Below are 19,034 nucleotides of genomic sequence, written 5' to 3'. Positions count from 1 at the left end.
CTATTTTTAATGCCCACTGATTTCAAAGAGGAAAGGTCTAAGTACGTGTGCTTAACTCTCCTGTGGAAAACAAAGAGATTCAAAGGTGCTTATCTGTGGTGGGATCATATCCCGTGTGCATACTGGAAGGATGTGAGATGCATAGAAAAGTTGCTTCTTCACTTTGTACTCTCTCTGCCTTTTGACATGTCGTCAGCTCTTTGTGGCACAGCCAAATAATGGTGTAGAACATGCATAAGTGAATCCTGTCATCCCTGCTGAGATGTAAAAACTTACTTAGAAAATGAATTTTGCTCTTTGCTGGAAACTGAGAAAAACCACCCCGTCTGAGGAGAAAACAGAGTACAGACCAGGGTTGTTGTTGTTTTTTAAGGGTTTTTTTTTTTGTAAATTTGTATATGGTACAGAATAAGAACATCTGCAGAAATAATGCTGGAGGGACAGAGTCTGATAAATTTTGGCTAGCAGCTGGTAAATTTTGGAGTTGGTGGGTCAGTAATTGAGATGCATTTGCACTATCTATGTATATTGTTTGCTCATATAGCACATGCTACTTCTACACACCTGTGCATTTTTCTTGCACATTCTTTTGGACACACTAGTCCCCACCCAATTAATATTTACAGCCATCCCATAGGGATGTGCTCAAAACCACTTTGGCCAGTTTGGTTCAAATCTGAACCAGATTCGAACCAGACCAAGCACGTTCGGTTTTGGCATCCCCTCAAGCCGGGCCCAGTTCAGTTCGAATTCAAGCTGCTTTGAGCCCGGCTCAAAGGTGGTGGTGGTGCGATAAAATTGAGTTTTAAAAGTAATGACTTAACGCTGCTTAGGGCTGTGGTGGCCTCAGGGGTGCTGCTCCAGCCACGGGGGGAGGGGTGTCCTCTGGTGGCTCCCCCTCTCCCCACCAGCCTCCGTCAAGTCTCCCTGAGCTTGTTTGGCCAGTTTCAGGGCCCATTCAGCTCTCTGTGCACATGCAGTGCACATCGTTTGGGCCAGTGCGCATGTGTGATGGCCCCAAAAATGACCACTGTGCATGCACAGAAGGCTGAAATGACCCAAAACAGGCAGAACCAACCCAAGTAAACTTGAGGGGAGGCCAGTGCGGGAGGGGAACTGCTGCAGCATCCTCACTGAGGCCACCACAGCCTTCCATGGTGGTAAGTCATTACTTTTAAAACTCAGTTTTATCGACCCCCTGCCACCCTTGAACTGGGCCCAAACTGGCTCAGCCAGTTTGGTTCAACCCTGGCTCAGCTCAAGGTTGAACTTCCGAGCAAAGCAGGTTTGAGCTCAAGCCAGCTTGTTTTTGAGCCAGCTCATACACCCCTACCATCCCATCACACACGACCCCACCCCACTGCCAGGAACATATCTACTAAACAAAAGAATGGCATCCCTATACTGCTGCTCTGAAGTACTTCCCCCCAGTAGTGGTGACTCTTTCAATCTGTGCACATTGTTCTCCACAGAAGATGTGTCTACATCTAAGATCACCAAATCTGATTGAAGGTCCTGCTGAAATCAGAAGAATACAGTGAGAGTGCCAGCCAGGAAAAGCAGCGGTTTGAGATTCTCAGTCCTTGTGAGGAAGTGAAGAACCCATTTTGCTGACTTTTCTCTTGAGTTCTGGAAGAAAACAACAAGTGCATGACAGGAGGTTAGAATGGTATTGAGAAGACTGGAGGTGAATTCTGTGCATTGAACCTCAAAAATCTTTAGTGGTCTCATCAGATTCATGTTTTTGTTAGCAGCTGCTTGTCAGAGACCATGGGTGCATAGCCCTGACTTGTGGAAGAAAAAGCACTTCCCAATCAGCTAATGAAAAAGATGAGTCACTTCCACAGCTGAGTCACTTACAGACTGCCATGCCAGACTGGACATTTGCGCAGCATGCCAAATCTTGAGGAGGTCTGCAAGCTCAGGGCTGCAAGCACTGTGCGTGCAGGCTTTCCTGCCTGGTCCACAGGCCATTCTTATACTCCATGTTGGCATTTGATCCATCTGTAACTAAAGAGGACATGAAGGTGAAAATCTTTCTACACTCTGGTTTTCCTGCAGTATTTGAGCATGCAAGCTTTGTTGCCAAAACGGCTTATCCTGGAGCTGCAAACAGCACCTCTATATAATTTGGAACTGTGAGACCACAGCTTCCATTTTGGATACCTGAGCTCATGGGATCATGAACTCTGCACATGCTCATACATGGCAATGCTTACAAATGGCCACTTAGCATAAGCAAGACATGGGGCAATCCTACCCTGAGGTCATAGCAACAAAGACTGAAAGGGAGTTATCCCCCAAACCTCTCTTTGACTCTCTATCAACTTCAGGTTAAAAACATATTCTCAGGAGAAATAGCTAACTCCCTCCTGCAAGAGAAAACTCTCCTTTGCACTAACTCTGGTAAGTAGATTTGAGCATCCCCATCCCACTGTCAACAACCTAATGAGCTGGCAAGAACCAAGGAACAAAGTAATTAATATTTAAGAAAAACTTATCTCTCCAGCTCGAGAGACATCCTGGCTCACAGATAAGCATTTAAGGTCACCCATTCAAACCTGCACATACACATCACCCAAGCCATTTCCAGACTTTTGTTCCTTGGGACTACGCCCAAGTTGACTAGTTCATGCAGCTATGAACTTCTGTGTCCCACATGAGTTTCACTCCATCCAGTATGGAAGTATGATCTATGCATTGCCCCTTGCCATGTTTTGGAGTACAAGTACTCCTGCCCCAGTTGGCATGTGATCTCAGAACCTGTACTGGAATTGGAATTGGGGTCTGCCTGGATTTACAGCAGTCGGGTTCTCAAGAATGGTAACTCTATGCCACTTGACTTTTCTTCTTCTTCCTGCTTTTCTGCTGCCTTCCACTTGTGAGGATACCCACGCTACAAGTGCAACAAATGCACTGCTGGACAAGGATAGGTAGACTATCCTTCAGCCTCTCTGGATCTCCTTGTCCCCTTTTGTCTCTTCCATTTCTCAGCCCGTTCTACAACAAGGCTTAAGTGGATTTATTTACAATTTGGATCTTAAGCTAAAATTCTTCTTCATGAGATTCTTGTTGACTGCTAGTTTTTATTGCTTTGACTGACCAATTCTTTTTCATTTCCTGTGCCCCCGTTTTACCCCTGAATAAATCTTTAAACTGCATCTACGCTTCCTCGTCATTTCCAGACCAAAACGTTGCTCGGATTAAAACTGTACAGATTGCTTCCCCCCATAGCCAAGATGATTTCCCCACATTAGCCCAAAAACATAGAGTGTCAATCCAGAATTCTGCAGCAGTTCTGGTAACAGCTTCATGGCAGCACATATGCCCATTTTGCCTCACTCTTGTGCATCAGCAATGCCAAGGAAATTAGGGATGTGTGAACTGGTTTGAATATGAACTGGGGTGGTTCAAAGGTTTGAATTCGAACCAAACAAGCCATCAGGTTCGAGCTGCAGGTTTGAGTTCGAACCAAACAGGGGGTGGTTTGATTTGAACCAGTTTGGACCAGTTCAAACCTCCAAAAATGGGTGGAGTGGTAGCTGGCACCCATGGGTACCTACCACCCAAACTCCAAAGCAATCGGACATTCATATGATTTTTCATGAATTTCTGAAATATATATTTATTTTTTTCACATAGGGTATAATGGGACTCGAACTATACCATTATTCCCTATTGTGTATCACCCATGGGTGCCAACAACCACCCAAACCCCAAAGCAATCAGACACTCCTACGATTTTTATGAATATTTGAAATATTTTAAATTATTTTCTCATAGGGTATAATGGGACCTGAACCAGCCCATTATCCCCTATTGTGGAGCACCTAGGGGCACAAAAGTGGGGTGGGTGGTAGGCACTCAGGGGTGCCTACCACCCACAAAACCCCAAGGCAATCGGACACTCCTCCGATTATTGGTGGATTTTAAAAGTATTTTTGAATTCCTCATAGGGAATAATGAGAATTGCAGCAAATGTATAGCTTCACGTCGGGGGGGAAGGGGTGTCCTAGAGCAGAGTGTGGTGTGTGGTAGTTCCCAATGTGGGCAAGGAAGCTATCAGAATTATTTGAAAGGAATTGGGCAAAAGGCTGATTTTTAAGTGAATTTTGAAGTTTACACATCTTTAAGGTTTTTCTCCATAAAGAAGCATGGAGGTGTCAGCAAATGTATAGCTTCACATCGGGGGCAAAGGAGTGGCCTAAAGCAGAGTGTGGTGGGTGGTAGTGCCCAAGGAGGGCCAGGAAACTATCAGAATTATTTGAAAGGAATTGGGCAAAGGGCTGATTTTTAAGTGATTTTTGAAGTTTATGTGTCTTTAAGGTTTGCAATGAGAGTGGATTCATGGTTTGTCATTGAAAATCTTGTATACTACCAAAGAATCTACACTCAGAACACTTCAGAAACAACAAAACCCAGTACTCCATGGGTTAGCAACCCATGGGGGTGGTTGTCACCCTCTGTGCACTAGACCACCACTCACTCTGGGCCACCCCAGCACCCCACAAGTGGCTTTAAGGTTTTTCTTCATAGGGAAAAATGGAGGTTTCAGCAGCCCCATAATTGCACTTGGGGGGTGCTGGGATGGCCCAGAGCAAGGGTGCCAAGCACCCCCATGGGCTGCTAACCCATGGAGTACTGAGTTTTGTTGTTTCTGTGGTGTTCTGAGTGTAGATTCTTTTGATAGCATGTTGCATGGCGGCCTCCAAAATGGCCATCACCGATGCAGAGCAGGCCAAAATGGCCCTTTTGAGACTGGGGAGAGGCTGGTAGGGGAGGGGTGAATTGCCAAAGACCTCCCGCAGCCATGGCAGCACCCTTGAGGCCCTGCAATGGCGGTAAGTCTGCCATTTAAAAAAATTGTTTCCCCTACCTTGAGGTGGGCCCAAAATGGTTCAGACTCGAGCTGGACCAGGCCCAGCTCCAGTTTGCACAAAACTGGATCAGACACAGTTCAGTTTGAGTCCCGTTTGACTCGAACTGAATTGGGTTTTCCAGTTTTGTGCACCCCTAGTGTGCCTTTATAGGGAGCTGCTGAAGTTTGTTGATCCCAATATTTTTCAGTCCCTTCTCATTAATTTTGAATGCATTCTCTGTTTCTGCCACCACTGCCCAACTAGGAAATGAATTTGCAGACAAGGTAACTTTTTCACCATCATTGTTTATCAAAAACGTAAGAGAATCAGCCCTGTTCGCTAATTTCTCCTGCACCTTCAATACTTCCATTCCCTTTTGGCTTCATTCTGTTGTTTGTACTTCTGGGACTGACATCAGTCAAAATGCTTCCAGTGCTATACTGACTGCTAGAGGCTGTGCAAGGTTTCAGATGCAAGCCTTTCCAAGCCCTATCTGGAGAGGCCAGTGATTGAACGTGGGACCTTCTGCATGCAAAGCAGATTCTCTACCACTAAACTATGGCCCTGTCTCTCAGTGAAGAAGACCATGACATGTGCTACATTAAAGCTGTATTAATAAAATGAATATAGTTACATTAAAGCTATATTCTTTGATCAAAAACGTATTTTTTACAATTATTTCAGTTATGAGGATTTTAAAAATACAGCCAATGGCACATCAACAATAACACTATATATTCAGAATATTGAGATTTGAAGATATAGACTGCATTCTCACAACCCACTTTTGTAGCTAAAGGTTTAATTATGTTCAGTGAGCCAGACATGCTCCCTTGGAGCATGATGTGAGAATGTACATTTTAGCACTAGTTGTAGTTTTGCAACCACGGTTAACTAGGATTAAACTACCATGGTAACTTCATAGTTACCAATCATAGTTTAATCCTAGTTAACCATGGTGGTGGGACTATGATTTGCACTAAAGCACACGCCTCACATCATGCTCCATGGGAGCGCACCCAGTTCATCAATCATAGTTAACCCTTTAACTACAATTGCCTGGATCATAAGAATGCAACCATAGATCACAGATTGGCCAAAGCTGCTGCCTTAGGCCACTGGTCTTGGCTTAATAAGTTGTTGGAGTTTTCTTTTTAAAGTATGTAGTATTATTCTCAGCATTATTATCATGTTTTTAAAAATATATGGAAGATCAGGAGAGGTGCAGCTGGGAAGAAATTAAATATTGAAGCTTTGTTTCTTTAAACACATATTTAGATCATATTTCAAATTAGATAACAATATGAAAATGTTTGTGGAAACTTTGTTACATTTAATTACATTAATCCAGATTTTAACAAGGCTGAAATGTGAGTTCACAATTAGTTTGCTCTTTGCTGTTTATGCAATTATTTGGGAAATTGTGTATTTGATTGGTCTGCTAAGTAATCAAACAATCAGACTAATCTAACACAACCCTTGGCTTGGTTAAGTCATATCTAAAATAGTCTTTCCACAGTAAGCAATACAAGGGAATTCAGTTTAACTATTGAATTTATAACGTAAAGCTATTATCAAATAAATATATATGAAAAATATATGAGGTAATACACATGGCCATCTGAGGGAGGTTTGTGGGAGGGAAGAGCCCACACCCAGTTCTCAACACACAAGCAGAGGCTCTGAGTGTCTCTGCTAACTCACCACTCAGACAGCTGAGGATCATGGTGCTCCGGAAAGGGAAAACAAAGCTGGGCCTGCGAGTGGCCATCTTTATCATAGATTCCTGAGACTAAAGGGACCAGGCAGAGAAGATCTGCTGCTGTACTGAGGTACCATCTGGTCCCGTTGTGTTGGATTCTTTTCAGTTGGTGTGGCCTGAGGATGTGGACAAGATCCTGGGCAGTGTGCGGGCGACTTCGTGTGCTCTTGACCCTTGCCCTTCATGGCTAATAAAAGCTGCCAGGGAGGGTACAGGTAGATGGTTGGAGGTGACTATTAATGCTTCATTAAGGGAGGGCAGGATGCCATCGTGCCTCAAGGAGGCGGTGGCAAGACCATTATTTAAAAAGACCTTTGATCCCTCCAAACTGGACAATTATAGACCGGTCTCTAACCTGCCTTTTTGGGGCAAGATGACAGAGCATGTGGTGGCGTTCCAGCTGCAGAGGGTCTTGGATGATACGGATTATCTGGACCCTTTTCAATCTGCTTCCGCCCCGGGTATGGGACTGAGACTGCCTTGGTCGCTCTAGTGGATGACCTATGCCAGGAACTAGACAGGGGGAGTGCGTCCCTGTTGGTTCTGCTGGACCTCTTGGCGGCGTTCGATACCATCGACCATGGTATCCTTCTGGGCCACCTCTCGAATATGGGAATCGGAGGCACTGCGTTGCAGTGGTTCTGGTTCTTTCTTGGGGGGAGGGTCCAGAAGGTGGTGCTGGGGGACTACTGCTCAGCCTCATGGCCGTTGGCCTGTGGGGTCCCGCAGGGATCAGTCTTGTCCCCCATGCTGTTTAACATCTACATGCAGCCACTGGGAGAGGTCATCCGGGGACTTGGACTGAGTTGTCAGCAATATGCGGATGATACTCAGCAGTATCTCTCCTTGTCATCTGATCCTAGGGAGGCGGTGGATGTCCTGAATCAGGGGCTGGAGCCCGTGATAGGTTGGATGTGGGCTAATAAACTGAAATTGAATCCGGATAAGACAGAGGTACTGTTGGTCAGTAGGAGAGCCAATCGGGATGAGGAGATTTTACCGGTTCTGGATGGGGTTGCACTCCCCTTGAAGGAACAAATACGCAGCTTGGGGGTACTACTGGACCCGGATCTGCTTTTGAAAGCTCAGGTGGAGGCGGTGGCCAGGGGTGCCTTTGTACAGCTTCGGCTAGTGTGCCAGCTGCGTCCCTTTCTTGAGAAGGCAGATCTGGCCACGGTTACCCATGCCTTAGTCACGTCGCGGCTGGATTACTGTAACACGTGCTACGTGGGGCTGCCCTTGAACAATATCCGGAAACTGCAGCTAGTGCAAAACGCGGCAGCAAGGGTTTTATCCGGAGCTGCCCGTTGGGAGCACATCACCCCCATTCTGAAAGAGTTGCACTGGCTGCCGGTTCGTTTCCGGGTCCAATTCAAGGTGCTGTTTTTGACCTTTAAAGCCCTTAATGGTTTGGGCCCGGGATATTTGAGGGACCGCCTGCTCCCAAGGGTTGCTGCCTGCTTGACGAGAACATCTGAGGGGGCCCTGCTCCGGGTGCCGACAATGAGAGAGGCCCGGCTGTTGTGCACTCGGGACAGGGCCTTCTCTGTTGCTGCTCCCAGACTTTGGAATGCTCTCCCAGTGGCCATTCGCTCCTCGGACTCCATCACAGCTTTTAGAAAGCTTGTTAAAACTTGGCTTTTTACCCAGGCTTTTACATAATCGTTTTTACTGCTGCTTCTGTGTGTTTTTACCTGTTGTATTGTTTTTATGCCTGTATTTTATATGTTTTTATATTTATTAGCTTGATGTTTTTATTGCCTTTTTATTGTATGTTTTAACTTTTGTCAACCGCCTTGGGGTTGTCTTTTAACGAAAGGCGGTATATAAATGCAACTATAAATAAAAATAAATACTGCTGTTCTGAGGTGCTGTACTCTGCCTGGCCCCTCTGGCCTTGGGACTCTATGATAAAGATGATCATCGACAGCCTCAAGGTGTTTAAAACAGGGAATGCATCCACACGACCAAGGTATGAGGACTTCTCTTTTCCTCCAACCTTGGTTAAAATCAAGGTACAAAATTTGGGCTTCACAGGTTTGAATGGGCTGGATAGGTGGGCTTCCCAGGTTCATGGGTTCTCATTATCAGCAGTAGATCCCTTAACTGCCTCCTACCCTCTGATTTCTTATTGTGAGAATGAGCTCTATACAATGTCAGTTTGGTATACTGATATTTGCACTTTAAGTCAAAATGCAGAGTTGAATGGAGTCAAATTTTTTATTCAAACATGCATAACAGAATAAACATTTATTAAATTATGGATACAGTCGGAATATTTATCATTTCAGTTTTAGGTGTGGGCCCTGGTTCAGAAATCTTTATGCCCGGCAACAGATTAATTCCCTTCCAAACTGCTTCTCCCAAGAATCTGACCTGCCAAATAAGTACCCAACAACATTTGCCTAAACAGTGCTAGTCACCTGTTGATGGAAGCGGATGCCTCTGCCATTGCAATAGGTGACAGGGTCATCTCTGGCTAGTGCATACTCATTGCAACAGGTCCATGTACAAATATCCCAGGTGACAGATGTGAAGTTTCTTCTCATACAATATTCTTTTGTGCATGCAGGACTGCATACATATATATTGTCTACATATCAAGGCCTCCTTCTGCACGTTGATTGCCTTTGCTGGATCAGGATGATTAACTTTGAACATCCAGAGGCGATCTTACCTCTGGACTTCCAGGCCGAAGTCCAGGGCCTCCACAGCCCCTGGGGGCCCCAAATCCTCTTTAGTCTGTCCCAGGTGGTGTGGTCACCCAGCCGAGCATGATGATACTTAATTTGCGGTGGGGGGGGGCTCCAAAGGCCCTTAGGTCCAGGCTCCAGAATTATCTAAGTGCACCTCTGTTAACGTCAGCTAGTAATACAAACATATCTGCTTAACACTACCCTAACAACTGAATACTTTGGAGGAGGGGGAATTTCCTACATTATTCTTAGACTAATGTTTGCTAAGGTGGGATGAATGGTCTACTTAAGTCACTCTCTCTATTGACTGCAATGGAAGGCTTAACAAATAGAAGTAAACAAGATCATGGTTTGCAAAAGCCTGGAGTGTTTATAGTATCCTTATATACAGGAAGCTAGCAATTCCATCCACTGTACTGGGTGGATAATATTGTGAAGTCATGGGGAAACTATCAATTTGGAAAAGGAGAGGGGTTGATTGCTCATTGTTTACTGCTGTTAGGTGAGCAACTTTCTTGGCATCCTTTGGCACATGTTCTATCTGCCACAACTGTTGCAGATGATCTCTCCATCAATCAGGAAAGGAGCCTAAAGCTGTGGTGAATGTGATACCTACATTTAGTGGTGGCACTAGAAAAAACACTGAGGAGCACCAGAGGGACAGCGTGCATTTCTGGGAAGATGAGCTCTGTCACACATGTTAGATTTCCGAAACAGATATGGTGGGTCCAGATTGGAGCAAATGGCTTGTCAGGGGGGACTTGCCCCATCTGCCCCCTCTTCTGCAGCCAGCCTTGCCTATATCCCTCCATAAAATGGGGAGGGTAGTATGTGACCCAGTGCTTAGATGAGCCTGCCTAGATCAAACTTACAAGCAAAAGCTTCCAGCCTTCAGGGGGGAAAAATAGCAATGAAAACTGTACAATAAGCAATTACATCACAATGAATAGCAAAACAAAGACATAAACTGCCCATATTATCCTTTGTCAGAGTTTTGAAAGAAGTCACTGTAAATAGAGGTCACTGTAAAAAAAGAGAGGTCACTTTAAATGCAGCCTATTTATTCATGCAATAGAGAATTGAATTCAGCTTTGTGGCTGCAATAAATTTAGCTTTATCTTTCTATAAATGTAGACAGAATAAGTAGTAGCAAACCCAGACAATCTAGACCATTGCCAACAGAGGTTGCCAAGCCAATGAAAAGTTCAGCCTAGTGACTTTTGTCCTACACACACAAATACTCTTACATGCAAAATGAAAGTGAGAGAGAACAGACACTATTAAAAGTTCACATTGCGATTTTAAAAGAGAAAAAGTATTTTTGGTCTTTAAAAGGAAGCACTGTCAAATTTTGATATGCACCAACTTTTTATTTATTTTAAATAGATTATTTAAATAAAATCTATTTTATATTTATTTTTATATTTATATAAAATATAAATATAATTTCTATTTAATATAAATAATAATATATATAATATATTATATTTAATATAATTATATTAAATAATATTTAATATAATTATATTAAACTATAATTATATTTAATATATTTCTATTTAATTATTTAAATATATTCTAGTTATACCGTAAGTGTCACATCAGGGAAATGCTTGACTAACAAGCAGAAGGTTGCCAGTTTGAATCCCCGCTGGTACTATATCGGGCAGCAAAGATAAAGGAAGATGCTGAAAGGCATCATCTCATACTGCGTGGGAGGAGGCAATGGCAAACCCCTCCTTTATTCTAACAAAGAAAACCACAGGGCTCTGTGGGCGCCAGGAGTCGAAATTGACTCAACGGCACACTTTACTTTTTACTTATATCATGTATAAAAACAAAGAGCTTATACTGTCAGAAGTTGTAGCATTCCTTGAACAAACTCTCAGACTTTTCTCCCAACTGTGGATGTGAAAAGGAATCTCAGACTCAACTGCATGTTATATTTAAGTGCTGTATATTTAGATCATGCTGTCTTGGTATGGGAAAATCTTAAATGTTCAGATTACAAGAGCATTCGTCCTACTGTTGAATCCCAGTAGATGCAGATTATTAGGTTAGTACCCAATATCCAGTAGTCCACATTAGTTTAGGTTAATACATACTATCTAGTACTGTGAATAGCAAACTCGGAACAGTTCTGAAGTCTAATAAAGTTGACAACATGTTATAAGGGACATGGAGCTGCATGCCAACATACATCATCTCACTAATGTTTCGTTAAGATGCAACATCAATTGGTTAAACAAATTGCAACATTAGTGGCATCATTATGAGGCCCCTGCCCTGCCCCCACCCTTGCAAGTAGCAGCCAATGAAGTGACTGGGGCAACAGGAAGCACAATGATGTCATATCACATGTCTACTTTAACTAAGTATTACTCTAGAGGTGTAAGCAAGATACGCATGCCAGTAACAACCATATGTTCTTCATAACATTTAGTCTGGGCCTAGGTGACTAGCAAGAGTTCATGGGAAGTTCTCATTCTGAAGATTCCACAAGTTTGTAAATTACAGTCATCAGTGATTCTAAAAATAGCTTAGCTGGGAATCACATCCTGTAGCTAATGGGTTGGGAATGACTGCAGTATGTAGACATGAGAACCGAAAGGGAAATATTATTATTACCATAGTTAAAAGTGGGCCGTCTTTTCTCCAAAACAAAGCTTCTGTACAAGTTATTGAGTTTCACTGCTATTTGCACTGATTTCTGACAAACACCACCACAACTATAAAAAATATTTATATACCGCTTTTTAACAAAAGTTCTCAGAGTAGTTTACACAGAAAATAATAAATAGACACACAGACAGGAACAATATTTAGCAGCATTTTATGTCATAAGAGTGCTTAATGTGGATTTTAAACCAGCTAAAAAAGAAGGAATGAACTAATATGAAATAAATGCGGTGCATAGCTCTACATTTGCTTTGGACTCATTTCTCTTTCTCCCCAGTACTGCCACCACTCCTCATCAGTCGTGGCCAGGCCATTTTGGAATAAAGTGGCTGCTATAACTCATGAAAATAAAACATATATGCCACCCTTGGAAGACATGTATTCTATATGAAAATTTGGTTTATGGCTCCAGACCCTCAAGCCTGAACCCACAAAGTAATTCCACCAACGTTCATCTGTCAGGCAGACAAGCTAAATGAGAGCAACAATGTATACCATTCCATCCTGAATTGGCTACTGCTGGACTTCCATAGCTAAGAAGATTAGAAATGAAACTCATCCCTATAAGCAAGATTTTCCTGCAATCAAACATAGACAGAATTTGCCATTCAGATGGGAATGGGGTTTTCCTCTTTTTTTCTGTAATGATACAACAGAGAGCACCCCACCACCACTACCGACCGGGTGGGCAGGTTAGAACTTAGGTAGATTCACACATAAAATGCATAATAAGCATTATTTGTTCCTGCTATGTGGTATGTACAGTAAATGTTTTCTGGAGAAAATTATTTTTTAAAACCCTAATATGTAGTGTGAAATTATTTCAAGTGTATAGTTGAAGTGGCAATCCTATGCACTCTTACTTTTTCAAAAAGTCATATCTGTGGGATTTACTTCTGGATAAACATGCATGGAATTAGGTAACAGAAGTAGAATCACATTTCACTGGTCTTAATAGTACCACTGCTGCTGATTTCAGTGAGGAGTGGGTTGTGATCTAGCCTTTGGTGTCAGCAAGGTACTCTACAGAAGTACTAGGTGTGGGAGCAGGCAAAAAGAAAGAGGCTAAACCTAATTGTATAATATATAAAAGGGTCTGCTACTTTCCAGCAAATGAGTGTTAATGCATCCTGACTGACTGATAGCATTGTGGGACTCTAACTATAGCCTTTGCTTTTCCTCCCTTATTCAGTGTTAAACAGGCCAAGCCCAAGGTCATATGGCAAACCTGCGGTTTCAATCTTAAAACCCAAATCCCATCACATCAAACTGCAGCCCACCAGACTCCAGTTCCAGGAGAGAAAAACCCCTCCCTGCTGCTCGGCCTCCGAGGCAGATCCCAGCAAGCTACATGGGCAGACTGGGCAAACGCTTCTTCTGCAAGCAATGGCACCGCCCCACCCCCCAGGATCCTGATAGTCCTGCACAAGCACAAAATTGGGGGTGGGGGGGAGGTAGTGGAATATTTCCTTGTTACTCTAGGAGGGGAAGGGATATGTAGATGAGGGTGGGCAAAGGATGCTAGGGGGACTGTTGCACCGTATCCTGGGATGATGTTGCAAGGGGTAACCACAGCAAAGCGGTCCATGCAGACCCAACCAAAATCCTGCTTACTGGCAGCTTGCTGCCAAGTGGGCTCACCCTCTCATGAGAGTGCCAGTCTTCTGGGCAAGGCTGTGCCCTTGCAAGGGCACTGGCAAACCCATGGACTACAAGCTCATGAGTTGAGCAAGCCCACCCACCCAGCTCTCAATGGTAAAAGATAAAATAGACCCTGCTAAAAATCCTCATCCTCACTCCATGTGGAGACTTGCATGCACCCCAAGTACATCTAGATGCTCCATGTGCCATAGCCTGGCCGTGTGCACAGAAGGGGGATATACTGGGATGGACCTTTAAACCCATTCAAAAAGTCAAGGTCTCAGTCAAGCATTGTGTCATATGCAAATCTGCCATCAGGGGGAATGGTGGGAGAGGGTGGCCCCCATTTTCAAGTGACCCAAGGGTAGCATTGTTGCCATTTCAGAAAACAGGCAAGGATACATATGTCCACATGTGCAGAGGGCACACTCTACTTGATAGCAGCCACCAAGACAAAGAAAGCAGTCTCTGGGGTACGCCTCCCTCTGGCTTTCCTCCACACAGAACCCTGGCTCGATATAGAGCCCTAATGACTTGTTGCTCTCATGAGGGAGTGATTGGTGGGAGGTGGGGATGTTTTACCATCAGGCATGTTAATGGATGTGCTCCAGGCTGACTGGTGAAACACCCCTAAATGCGTTCAGGTTTGTGTGTGGGAATTAACAAGCTAGAGTGGAGCATTCCACATCAGAATAAATTTGTGCAAAGTTCTGGTCCCGAGGAAATGAACTGATAGAGAGTAGGTTGAGGTTCATGAATACAGTTGGTTTATTGAAAGGTTTAGGGGTACAGCAGAAAAAAGAGTTGATGAAGGCAATATTATTACTAAAATATGTCACAGGGATTAACCAGGTAACTTGGAAAGAGACAAGTTGAGCTTTGTGTTCAAATTAAATGAACTCGAGGCTGGCTAGAGAAAGAAGGCTTCAGAGAAACAGATTTTTGGATCTAGGAAAGAACAGAGATAGGGAGAGGCGCAGAGGGGCACAGTAGTTATTATGCTACCTCACTCCTTATGACTCTGATGCAACGGGAGGACCACTTTCTTCTGGAATGGACGGGGAGCTGGGAGGCATCAGTGGAGAACCGAATGTTATTCGGGGGTTAGGCAGCAGGGATAAATACCAAAGAAGGTTATGGTCTTGTGTAGGCAGCTTCTTGTAGCAGCGAGGCATGCTGGGCAGATCAGGCCAGTGAGGAAGGCCGATCTGGAGGCTGAGAGCAGGAATGGTGCAACAAGCAAAACATGGCCAGATGATATGGTAGGTGTCAGGTTTTTGCCCAAACAGCAGGTGGCTCCAAGGTGTAGAGACCAAAGGATGCCCACTGGTTCATGAAACCAGGGCCAGTTATAGCCCAAAATGTGCCCTAACTCAAAATGCTGATGCCTCCTCCTTCCTGAGAAGGGGAATTCCTGTGGATCTCAAAAGAATGCTTTGTCTTTGTTAGGTGTGCTAGCATAAGCACAATGGCATAAAAAAAGGTCAAGAACAACTTGTAAATTGACTGAATGGACATGCAAGGACTTATATCTGTCGAACTAGAAGGACCCAGTAAGCCAATCTGTATCTTTAATGAGCTCATCTCCTGAGTTCCTATGGCCCATCAACCTCTTTTGTTGGGGAGGGGAGCAGCGTTTCCAGTGCCTTATCTGCTTTCCTGCTGGGATGATTATTTTAGCTTGTTTGAGGCAACCAAGGAGGGAAGGTAATGGGGTCAGTCTCTGGACAGAGAAACTCTGAAGTTAATTTGGAAGCTAACTCGGGTCTGCTTAGACATTCCCAGTAGACAGAAAGGTGCAAGGCTAATCCCCTTCCAATTTACTTGATAGCTGGTGAACCTGGGGGCAATTGTCCCACTGCCTGCTAAGTGACCTGTTCCCAACCTTCCAATGTGAAAAATAGAACTTTGGTGATCAAGTATCCCAGGAGCTGCCCTTTACACCCATCCATGAGCACACACGCCCAAAGTAGTTGTGATGACGGGGGATACACCAGTTTGAGGGATGGGCCTTTAAACCCATTCAAAATTCAAAACCCAAGTTCAGTCCCGAGTAGCACCATATGCAGATCTGCGGGCACGTGGATTCATGGGAGAGGGGGGCCTCAGTTTCCAACTGCCCCAGAACAGCTGGGTCGCCCTTCAAGGATGCAGCAAGAGTACACATGTCCACATGGGTGGACAGGCTGCCTGGTGGCACATTTTCACAGCATCTTAGCAGCGGCTGCCAAGACAATGAAAACAGTCTATGGGGTACTCCTCCCCACAGCTTCTGTCAGCACAGCAACCTGGCTTTATTTAGAGCCCCAGTGGCCTGGCACTCTTGTGAGGGAGCTGCCCAAGGGAGAAGGGGATGTTTTGTCATCATGCATTATTAGAAATTTTGCTTGACAATTCTTTCTCTTCCCCTCTGATGGTTCTTCTCATGAGTTGTGTGAGGGTGTCCCCATGGCCTGGCACTCTCTTGAGCTAGCATGGTTTGCCCTGGGCCGGCATCTGTCCTCATCACGTAGGAGGAATCACTCCTTTCACTGGAGCAATGGTGATCCTGCTGCCCAGCCATTCTCATAAACCTAGGGAGCTAACATCCCACCCCCCCAAGGAAGGGGCTGGGGTCCCCATCTCCATCCTTTATGTGGAAAAAATAGAACTTGGCAACTTGGCAGCTCCACAATCCCTGCTTGTGGCAGCCTCTTAAACGCGGACAGGAGCACACCCTCAAACCATTTTCTCCCCATCCAGAGAGGGCATCCAAACCATTTTCTCCCCATCCAGAGAAGGCATGCCCTGCTCATGTTGGCTATCTCTGTCATGAGGGGGCCATGTGTCAGGGCGTGTCCATGTGCATGGATGCTGGAGACACCAGGATCTGCAACGTTCCTTTATGCCCATTCAAAATTCCCCGGTCTGGCACAACACTGCATCATATTCAGATCTCCTGTTGTGGGGATTAGTGGGAGAGGGTTGCTCAGGCTTCCAGCAGCCCCAGGACAGTGGGGTTGCCCTTTAGGGTCACAAGCAAGGATGAATGATCTTGACATGGGTACACAGGCTGGCAGAGTGCATAGTGTGACAGCTACTTGGTGGCAGTTGCCAAGACCATGACAGCAGTTGCCAAAGCACCTATCCCCGTGGCTCTCCTGCATAGAGCATCCTGGCTTGATATCGAGTCTCCAAGGTCTGCCACTCTTGTGAGGGAGCAGTCCATGGGAGTGTGGGCATGCCAAAGGGCATCTCAGAGTACCCTCTTCTTTCTTCTCACAGATGGTTCTCCACATGAGCAAACCTAGGGACCAGTAATCCCTAAGGGGAAGGGGCTGGGACCCCCTTCACCAACCTTTCTGTGAAAAAAATAGAACTTGACTGCTCAAGAATCCCTGCCTTCTGCTGCTACCTTTTGGAGTGGGCCCCGGGCATCCCCCCCCCACCCTATACTCCCCTCTTGGCACTGTGATGGGGTGCCCTGCTTATGAAGCCACAAGTGTTTGTGCTTTGAGCATACACCGCTATTGCTTCCTTATCAAGGAGCAAAGAACTGTCATCCTGTCCCTTTCCCCTCCTGCTTGCCAAGTGGGAGGAGCAAGGCACAGAGTGGGAAGAGGGAATGCCCCCAAGCAACTGTGCAGCTTGACAGGCTGACAAGTCTGGGATGGGGTATGGTGGTGTCCTTGTTGCCTGGCCAATCCATAGCTGCATAGCTGACAGGAGAGGCGGGGCTGGTTCTCTGAGAAGAGGCCAGCTATAAGTGCCGAAGGTATGGCGCAGCCATGTCATCGGGCAGGTCTGCGCTGCCACCTCTAGGACTGTGGTTTAAAAATCGACGCAAAACCGTGGTTATGGCTGCATCTGGAGTCATACATAATGCCTCAGCTGCCAAATCTAAGGTCTCGGCGGTGAACCTTTGTGCTAACTGAAGGATCCATTTGGAGTTTGGTGAGGCAAACTGGAGGTCGCTTTCGGCCTGAAACCGTGGTTTCGCATGTTCAGACGTACTGCAGTTCCAAACTCTGCCCCATTTAACTCTGGTTTGAAGTTACATATGACCTGGGCCCTAGTATGACACTTTGCTAAAACACACATTTTATTAATTTAATCTGCCTAAAAGTCTAACTGGTTCCTGGCTATCTTGAAATGAAGCTTGTTGCTATTTTATCATTACCCCTGTTAACTTGGCAAAGAGGCACCCTTTAACATGGTGATTCTCTTTATTTAGCATGGGGAGAGTAACTGGCCCTATCCACCCCCAGCACAGGACCTCCAGTGACTGTTGCTGGTGTCTATCTTGTGTTTCTTTTTAGACTGTGAGCCCTATGGGGACAGGGATCCATCTTATTTATTTATTATTTCTCTGTGTAATCTACCCTGAGCCATTTTTGGAAGGGCGGTATAGAAATCGAATACATACATACATACATACATACATACATTATACCTAACTGGCCAGTCCATGAAAGAGTGTGAAAACAAGAAATAGTAGTAATACAGCACAAGAGTACATCAACCTAGTAACAAGGTGTTTGTGAAATGTACACAAACTGCATTACACAAGAGTAAGCCTATTTGAAACAATGGGCTTATTCTTGTGCAACACAATTTGTGAAACTTGCACAACTTATACAAATTGCACAAGCACAACATTACTAGGTTGATGCACTCTTGTGCAGTATGTCAGCCTGTTCTGCTTAACTTGAAAGCTAACATACAGTACCATCCTTCTCCAACATATATTAGTCTGTTAAGAGAAATATTTTTTTTAATTTAATGTATATTAAATAATATTGACCAAAGGCTCTAGGAGGTTCACAAAAACAAACACAATAAAAACAAAACAAAGCCAACTATTAAAACAGCAATTTAAAAAATTAAAACATTCAGAGATTACTAAAAGCCTGGGTAAAAAAAAATGTGTCTTTTGAAGGCTTGTAAAGATGTACAGTATGAGCACAATCCAATGAGGCTAGTGAGATGTTTACTTCTTTCTTTTGAATATGAGATCCTCATGCCAAGTACCCCAGTTCAGTTCCTGGGGGGGAAATAGCTTCAGTATGTACGGTTCAACTGGAAGGTGGGTTGGCCACAAGCATTATTCAAGAGTGTCTACAGCACCACAAGAGTAAAAAACAACAACACATCCAGCTGGGAGAAGACATACCCATTTTGATTTCTCTTGTATGGAATAGTTGCTCTCTACGAATGTTATAATAGTATTAATTCTGGCATTTGGCTGGATTTTAGTTTAGACACTGTTGATTTCAACATAATCCTTGGAATTACAGTAATCAAATCACACACATTGTTCAGAGTCTGAATTTAGTAACAAATACTCTGGAGGGAAAGACCCTTGCTTGTCTGGATTTCTCCATAGCCAAGAGACTAAGAAAACACATTTCCTGTCTA

General features: G+C 44.4%; 1 long non-coding RNA gene across 2 annotated transcripts in view; it reads right to left on the bottom strand.

Annotated features, from left to right (window-relative positions):
• Positions 1 to 358: 358 nt before the first annotated feature.
• Positions 359 to 19,034, bottom strand: part of LOC128349082 (uncharacterized) — a 70,690-nt gene continuing 52,014 nt past the window's right edge. For both annotated transcript variants that reach the window (XR_008318547.1, XR_008318546.1), the window contains 2 exons: positions 1,861 to 2,010; positions 359 to 1,629 (listed from right to left, as the gene is read on the bottom strand). This is a non-coding gene — a long non-coding RNA (uncharacterized LOC128349082). The remainder of the gene's footprint in view (positions 1,630 to 1,860; positions 2,011 to 19,034) is intronic.

Source organism: Hemicordylus capensis, chromosome 3, assembly GCF_027244095.1.
Source record: "Hemicordylus capensis ecotype Gifberg chromosome 3, rHemCap1.1.pri, whole genome shotgun sequence".
Lineage (NCBI taxonomy): Eukaryota > Metazoa > Chordata > Lepidosauria > Squamata > Cordylidae > Hemicordylus > Hemicordylus capensis.
This window is presented reverse-complemented; position numbering and strand designations above follow the sequence as displayed.